The sequence below is a fragment of the Meriones unguiculatus genome, chromosome 10 (assembly GCF_030254825.1).
Source record: "Meriones unguiculatus strain TT.TT164.6M chromosome 10, Bangor_MerUng_6.1, whole genome shotgun sequence".
NCBI lineage: Eukaryota > Metazoa > Chordata > Mammalia > Rodentia > Muridae > Meriones > Meriones unguiculatus.
Window position 1 is genome coordinate 92,296,544 of NC_083358.1, and position 8,340 is coordinate 92,304,883.

General features: G+C 37.7%; 1 pseudogene; it reads left to right on the plus strand.

Moving 5' to 3' along the window:
- Window positions 1–212: 212 nt before the first annotated feature.
- On the plus strand, window positions 213–8,104 carry LOC110543683 (pancreatic alpha-amylase-like; annotated as a pseudogene).
- Window positions 8,105–8,340: the final 236 nt, after the last annotated feature.

An 8,340-nucleotide genomic window follows, 5' to 3' on the forward strand; every position in this document is an offset into this window, starting at 1 on the left:
AGTTCTACCTAGAGCAATAAGTCTTCCAGTTTATTTTCCATGAGAGTTTCTCGAAAGTTCTTCACCTATTCACATACTCACTGAAAATCTTTTAGATTACAAATAAAAAGCTTATTCTGTAAATATTTATTCTTTAATATTGACATTGTGGAACATAACTTTTGCAGAATATATATAGGCACTAGAAAGAACACTGACGACATCATAGCAAAATGAAGTTCTTCCTGCTGCTTTCCCTCATTGGGTTCTGCTGGGCTCAACATGACCCACGTACGGGCAGACTGCTATTGTCCACCTGTTTGAGTGGCGCTGGCTTGATATTGCAAAGGAATGTTAGAGACTTAGCTTCCAAATGTTTTGGAGGGGTGCAGGTAAGGTTTAATCAGAATTTAAACCAAACTATTACTGTGTTAACATAAAAGAGTATTCCAATCAAGACATGTGTGTCTGGAGCACAGTTTCACATCATACATGACTTTCCTGAGGCAGAAAATTCTTTTTTTGGGGGGATGGTACCTTTATCTTTTGTTATAGGACCTCAGCAGGACCCCAGCAATGTCCTCTCCAAGTTTTCAGGTTGTTGTAATGCAGCAGAACTGCATGTTGGCAGGTTGAGAGGTACCATCGAGTCATAGACAGGCTTCTACAGAATTTACGTGTGAGAAGTAAGCCATTATCTCCAGCTGATCGTTATTGTTTTGTCTGTAGGTCTCCCCAGACAATGAAAATATTGTGGTTCACAATCCTTTCAGGCTTTGGTGGGAAAGAAACCATCTAATTAGCTACAAAATTTGCACAAGGTCTGGAAACGAAGATGAATTCAAGGACATGGTGACAAGATGCAACAATGTTGGTGTAAGTGAAGTCATATCTCCTTCAAAACCTCCTTTAAAAATAATTATGAAAATAAAAATTCTTATATATGAAAATATGTCCCTCTTATATTCTTATATTATAAAGATTTATAAATTTATAAAATAAATATATGTGTGTGTATGTATATGGGTGGTAAGGCAATTAAAGGTAGTGAGTACTTTGGAAATGGTCATGTGACTGAATTCAGTTTTGGAGCAAAACTTGACACAGTTATCCGCAAGTGGAATGGTGAGTGTTAGAAATCGTGCAGGATGAGAGTTACAAGGCAGTTCACGAATCACACCATATGGCCGGTTCCACATGGGAGGTTTATTAGGGGAAGGGGAGGGAAGGGGGAAGAGAAGGGGGAAGGAAGGAGGGAAGGGGTCACCAAGACTGACTCTGGACAAGGCAGGAGAGAAAGAGAAAGAGGAGGAGCTTCCAGTTCTCTTATAAGGTGACCCAGAGCATGCAGAGGTGGTTCCAGGTGGTCCATAGATGGCTTCACAGATGCCTGATATTCGGTTTGTTAGGTCCCTTGGGGCTGGCCATAGAGATGCCTGCTTACAGATCCCAACAGTGGGAAGATGTCCTATTTAAAGTAAATATACACCATTTCACCATTTGATATATCTTAGGTCTTTCATCATTTGGCATCAATAAGTTATATCTTCTACCATTCTTTATACAATCTAAATAGTTTAATATTGGTTACACATTGTTTTCTAAACCGCATTTGCTCCTCTTTTTCATTTGGCATGTCATCACCACATAGCTCTGAAAAAATACTAAGTAACATTTTGCTTGTTTGTGATGAGTCTATTAGATCCCAGGAATGTTTGCCTACAGTCAAAAGAAGTTTTGTTATTATTATTATTATAAATTATCCTAAAATTTGCCAACACTATGAAATTACTCGCTTTATATAAAATTAATTGGAAATTTTGAATATTTCTATTATAACAACATATTCTTAAATACAGATTTCTAGTCTGTATCATTTAGCATGAATGCTTTATTTCTCAAGTTTATCTTAATTTAATACAATGAATAATCTTAATTTAATACAATGAATAATAATATTTAATACCAAAAATTGTTTTCTTAGGCCTAAATGTGAGCATTATCCTATGTATATTATCATAGAAAATATTATTATATATATGGATATGAAAGTTAGACTTATGGAAATGTCATTTAATTAGACAACTGAGAATTCCCTAAGCAAATTTACTGTAATCACTGTGAACAATTTGCTCTTTTTGAATGCAGGAACTGGGGAGAAGGTTGGGGTTTGGTGCCTTCTGACAGAGCTCTTGTGTTTGTGGATAACCACCATAACCAGCGAGGACATGGCGCTGGAAGAACCTCCATCTTGACATTCTGGCATGCTACGTAGGAAAATATTCCGTACTGTTGTATAACCGCCTTTAATGACAGCAATAAATTATATACTTCTGCTTTCATACCATTTTGAAACTTTCAGGATGTACAAAATGGCTGTGGAATTCATGTTGGCTCATCCTTATGGATTCACAAGAGTTATGTCAAGTTACCGTTGGCCAAGAAATTTCCAGAATGGACAAGTAAGTGTTGAATTTATTCAAACTGTATTTTAATCCAGAAAAGAAAGAGATTCTGTTTTAACTTCACATGAAATTATAGCATATGATACTAATTATTATTCACTACATTTTTATAAAGTAAGGACACTGAAGAAGTACCTAATAATAAAAAAGAGAAAAAGTAAGAACAATGTACAGAATGCAAAGTGGTATGTTTGACTCATACACAGAGTTGACACAGAAACGTATCTATTAATACAAAAGAATATTTCAAAAACCCTTTCTGCCAATGGTATAACAAATATTGGCATATATAAAATATTTTTTTCGTCATGAAATGAGAAAGCATCTGATTAGAAGTTAACTAAGGGAACTATAATAGATGGAAATGTATGAGAATTATGGAACACTAATTGGCTGACCAATCTATATATATGTATGTGAATTCATTGGATAAATTTAAACATTTTCAAAACTAAACCAAAAATTAAGACTGTCAGATACCTAAAATGTTATGTGACCTTTTCTATTTCATTGGAAGAGACTAAACTCATACATAAACATCAAAAATAAAACATAAATCTCTATAAATCAGGCAAATAATTTTTTAAGTTTTCTTTACAAGGTGAGAGTCTTTTAGTTATTTATTGAAATCACTTTTATTGTTGAAGGGCTTTTATGGGTAGAATACGTGGTTTAGTTTTCAGAAACTTATTTGCATTTTTTTGCCATTATACAATGTACATTTATACTTTCTTCTACTTAGTAAGAAAAGTCAGGATATTTTATTAGTACACTTTACCAGCAGGTAGTGAGAATCAAATATTATTAGTTGGAAACTGTTATAGTAAACGCAGTTTCATAGTTGTTTTTTGATGTTTATGCTAGCCAAAAACTACTCCTTTGTTTTATGGATAAATTAAGGCACAGTCATGTGATGTATCATAATGGAGATTGTTCAGGTAGTAACTGGAGCCTTTTCTTTAATGCTAGTGTTTCTGACTCTCTTTCTCTCATTCCTGTAATGTTGGAGAGTTTCTAGTGACACTGAGCATAAAATAAGAGGTTTGTAAATTGTTTCTGATGTTTTAAAGATGGTCGTAGAGAACCTGAATTTTCACATCAGTCAACGACTCAGTGAAGGTCTGTAAAACATTGAAGAACTTAGAAAAAAAATAGACACAAAAGAGACAGAATTAGCACAATGGGCTTGGCTTTAGTTTTCTGTGGAAAGAGACAGACACATGCAATCAAATGACCTATTTCTATTAGTAATTCAGGACATTAATGACCAGGTTGGACCACCTAATAACAATGGAGCCACCAAAGAGGTGACCATTAATCCAGACACCACTTGTGGCAATGACTTGGTCTGTGAACATCGATGGCATCAAATAAGGTGAGCTTGTCTCCTCCAGTTCCTGTCTAATAAGCTGTTTATACTTTATTTTAAGTTGTGGGTATTTAAGGGTACCAGCATTTTAAATGATGTTGTGCTTTCAGGAACATGGTTGCCTTCAGAAACATAGTCAATGGTCAGCCTTTCTCAAACTGGTGGGTTAATGGCAGCAACCAGGTAGCTTTTGGCAGAGGAAACAGAGGATTCATTGTCTTCAACAATGATGACTGGTAAGTGGATTTCTCTGAAAATAGTTGTTAATACTGCAATTTATTTGGATCCCTCTTTCTGTTCACTTATATTTTTCTTATGTTAATCTGAAGGATTTAATACACAAAATGAATACAGAGATGATAGAAAAGGAAGTGTTTCTTGGTTTTATATTCTTTCATTCTTTGCATAAAATTTTGCTTTTGAGATCTTTCATCACATTCTTTTATTTATTTATTTATTTATTTATTTATTTATTTATTTTTAATTTTATTTTTCTTTTTAGTTACATTTTCTTAACTCTGTGTCCCCACTGTATCCCGCTCCCTCATTCCCTCCCCAACCCCACACTCCCTCTCTGGTCTCCTCCCTGCCCCTTTCCAAGTCCACTGATACAGAAGGACCTCCTCCCCTTTCTTTCTTTTTTTTTTTTCAGGGTTCTAACATTTATTTTAGAAAAGGCTCTATCAGGTTATACCTCTAGTCTTTTTTCCCCCAAGTACTTAAGAATGTACCTGAAGGTTTTTTTTTTTTTTTCAATGCAGTTTATTCAGGAACCTTGAACAATCATCTGACCCTGGAGAAAGCCAGCCCACAGCTTAAATAGCCTCTGGGTAGCCAACCCCAGCGTGCCATGTGGGCAATGCAGATAGGTCCACATACATGGAAGCAAGCCAGATCTTCGGCCTTAGCCAAATGTGGAATTGTTCGTGACAGAGAGCACTCACCATTGGGAAGGTGGAAGGCAGAAACCAGCTCCATCTTTAAGGCGCAGCATTCCGCAGCTCTCTACAGTTCCCCCTTTTTGTTTTAGACGCATCAGGCAAGAGTAGAGGTCTGATTTCTGATATTAGAAATAAATTGGGACTTTGTACTGATGTTCATTTAGGTGTCATCCACCCAAAGAGCATCAGACCCGTCTGATACCTTTTTCTCAGAGGCGGGACCTGGGGCATCAACCCACATGCAATCAGACATGCTCTTCTCTGGGTCCAAAGCGGCTGACCCTGAGTGCAGTGCTTAGCCTTGCATCCTGAACGTAACATTTTAGCTTTTTATGGTAGCCAACCATGCTTGGGGAGACTGTCCTGCTTAAATGGCTGTAAAGGCCTGAATGATCATGGCTGCATCACACTGTTGTGAGACTCTAATCTTGCATATACACCACAGGCAAACCAAGGAGACCAACACCAGAAGGCCTGCTAATGCTCCCATGCCCGCCCATTCCTTCAGATGATTCATGGCTGCAGCAATCCATGATGATAATCCTGTGGCTAGTCCTGCGTCCACTCTGGTAGAATTTACCGTGACAATGGCCACTCACAGCTGCTCCATCGTAGTATCGAATTCTCCAGTCCAATTACCTAAAATATAGCTCGACAATTGTTTAGACAGATTTGCAGCACGGGAAAAATTCTCATATTGTATGCTAGTGACACAAAGTCCAGCATACTTCCATTGACAGCCAAGTTGAGCGATTTGCCATAGGGTATCAATTTGCTCCTGCACGAGGTCAATCCTCTGATTGAACACCATCAAGCCTCCTTTTAGTTGAGCATTAATTCCTTTTTGTACATCTAAGGCATGAGCTACATTGGCTACAAGATTATTCAGGGTCTGAGCAGTCTGCACAGTATGACTCATGGCTAATGCCACAGTAGTAGCTCCAACAGCCGCCAATGAGATGGCAGTAACAATGGTGGCTGTAGTTCCAAGATCCCTTTTCTGTCTGAAGAGAGTCATAGCATGAGGGGGGACCTCCTCCCCTTTCATTTGACCCTGTTTTATCAGGTATCTTCAGGGCTGGCTATAGAGTCCTCCTCTGTGACTGGACTGCTCCTCCCCTGCAGGGGGGGAAGTCAAGGAGCCTGACCTTGAGATCCTGTTAGAAATAGTCCTTGTTCCCCTTACTTCGGAAAACATTTGGTTACTGAGCTACCACAGGCCACATCCAAGCAGAAGTTCTAGGTTATATCCATACATGGTCCTTGGTTGAGTGTCAGTCTCAGAAAAGACCCTGTGCCCGGATATATTTGGTCCTTGTAGAGCTCCTATCCTTTCCATATCATACTAACTCCCCTTTTTTCATATAATTCCCTGCACTCTGCCGAGGGTTTGGTTATGAGTCTTAGTGTCTGCTTTGAAACACTGCTAGGTAGAGTCTTTCAAAAGCCTTTTGCAGTAGATTCCTGTCATACCCTAAATGCACATCCCATTTGTCTTTCTAAATGAGGATTGATCATCTTCGCCCGTGTCCACTTTCTTGATTATCTTCTTTAGGTGTGCAGATATCTTCCATCACATTCTTAATATATTCCTATGTATGTGCTCATTTGGCACTTTTTCCAAAGCACACAAATAGTAAAGATAAGTTTTAATGTCATTTAAACGATGTATATTAGGACTGGAGTACTTTTCCCACTAGTTATGAATACCGAGTATAGTTTTTATTCAATATACTAGTATACACTCTTTGAGTTTCTATTGCTTGGGATAGTTTAAAAGATTTTGCATACTTATTCCTGTTCTATAATTTTCTGCAGGTGATTTTTTTTTTAATTTGGCTTCTAAAACTTTTTTATTGTCCTTTATCTCCTGTACATCTTCTTTAATCATTTTTTTTTCATCTGTAAAACTGTGGCTCAACACTACAGGTGAACTGTCCAAATCCAAAATCAGCTTTTGATTCAGTTGAGAGCCTCTTAGCATGAGCTATGTTTTAATGACCAAAACCAAACATGCAAGGAACATAGTCCATACCTTTTGGTTGTTGTTGTTGCAAGAATACACAACTAGTTGTTTAGGAGAAGCAGAATCAATTTTGTGTATAAATCAAAAGAAATGCTAGAAGGGAGGACCTCCTCCCCCTCCATTTGACCCTAGCTTATCAAGTCTCCACAGGACTGGCTGCAATGTCCTCTTCTGTGGCCTAGCCAGGCTGCTCTTCCCTCATGGGAGGGGAGTGGAAGACCTCACTATTGAGTTCATGTCAGAAACAGTCCCTGTTCCTCTTATTAGAGAACCCATTTTGACACTGAGCTACCATGGGCTATATACAAGCAGGGGTTCTAGGTTATATCTGTACCTGGTGCTTGGTTGGAGAAGCAGTTAGTGGACTTGGAAAGAGGCAGGGTGGGATTGGGAGGGAATGAGGGAAGGGGCTATGGCTGGGATACAAAGTAAATAACCTGTGATTAATATAAAAAATAAAAAGTAACTAAAAAAGTGTAAAAGGATGCTATATGTATGTGAAAGAGAGCAAGGAGGAGTACATTGGAGGGTTTGTAGGAAAAGGAAGGGAGTCACGATACAACTATATTAAATCTCAAATTATAAAAGAAAAAAAAGAAATGCTAGGTTACGTTTACTTCTGGAGTGTCACTTTTGACATCATGTAAGCTAGGAACTTTTGAAGAAGTATTGCTATCAACATTTTTAAAAGTCTTCAACATTTAATTCCAGCTGAGGACAGCTTTGAGGGAACTATGGCCATCAGAGGAGGGCTTTGCAACTGAGCTTCACTTAGATATCTCAACTTCATTGTCTTGTAACAGTCACCACAGACTGATTACTCAACAAGCATTTTAAAAGATGTCTTTGGTATACAGAATTCTCTCACCTACACTGGCCTGGACTAGGTGTTTGGATTTTGTCACTGAGTATCTCACACTTAGTGTTCCACAGTACACTGTAGAAGCATTTATTCTTCTGTAGATACTAGACTTTTCTACACTTGACTTGGTCAGTTTTAAATTCAATACTAACTTTTCTTTCAGGTCTTTGTCTACAACTTTACAGACTGGTCTTCCTGCTGGCACATACTGTGATGTCATTTCAGGAGATAAAATTGATGGCAACTGCACTGGAATTAAAATTCAAGTTGGCAGTGATGGCAGAGCTCACTTTTCTATTAGTAACTGTGCTGAAGACCCCTTTATTGCAATCCATGCTGACTCTAAATTGTAAGAATCAACTTACAGAGAACACCAATTGAGTGTGCTTTTTTCCTCCACGTATACCTTAATATTTTTATTCTCTTTTATAATCAGGTATGTATGTGATGTGTGTGTGTGTATGAGAGAGGGTTGTAGCATGTAGGTAGGGGTTTGAGGACAAACCTGTGTTGTTTTAATCTCTCAGGTTTTCCATGTACTTTTTGGCTCATATTAATTCATCATGCTTGCCTGGAATGCCCCTTTATCCTTTTTTCCAATGTTGCCAGCACAAATGCACCTTACTTATTAAAGTTTCTTTCTTTTTATTAAAAGAGTGAACTTGAATAACTTTGAAAGCATACATGTAATTATTAGA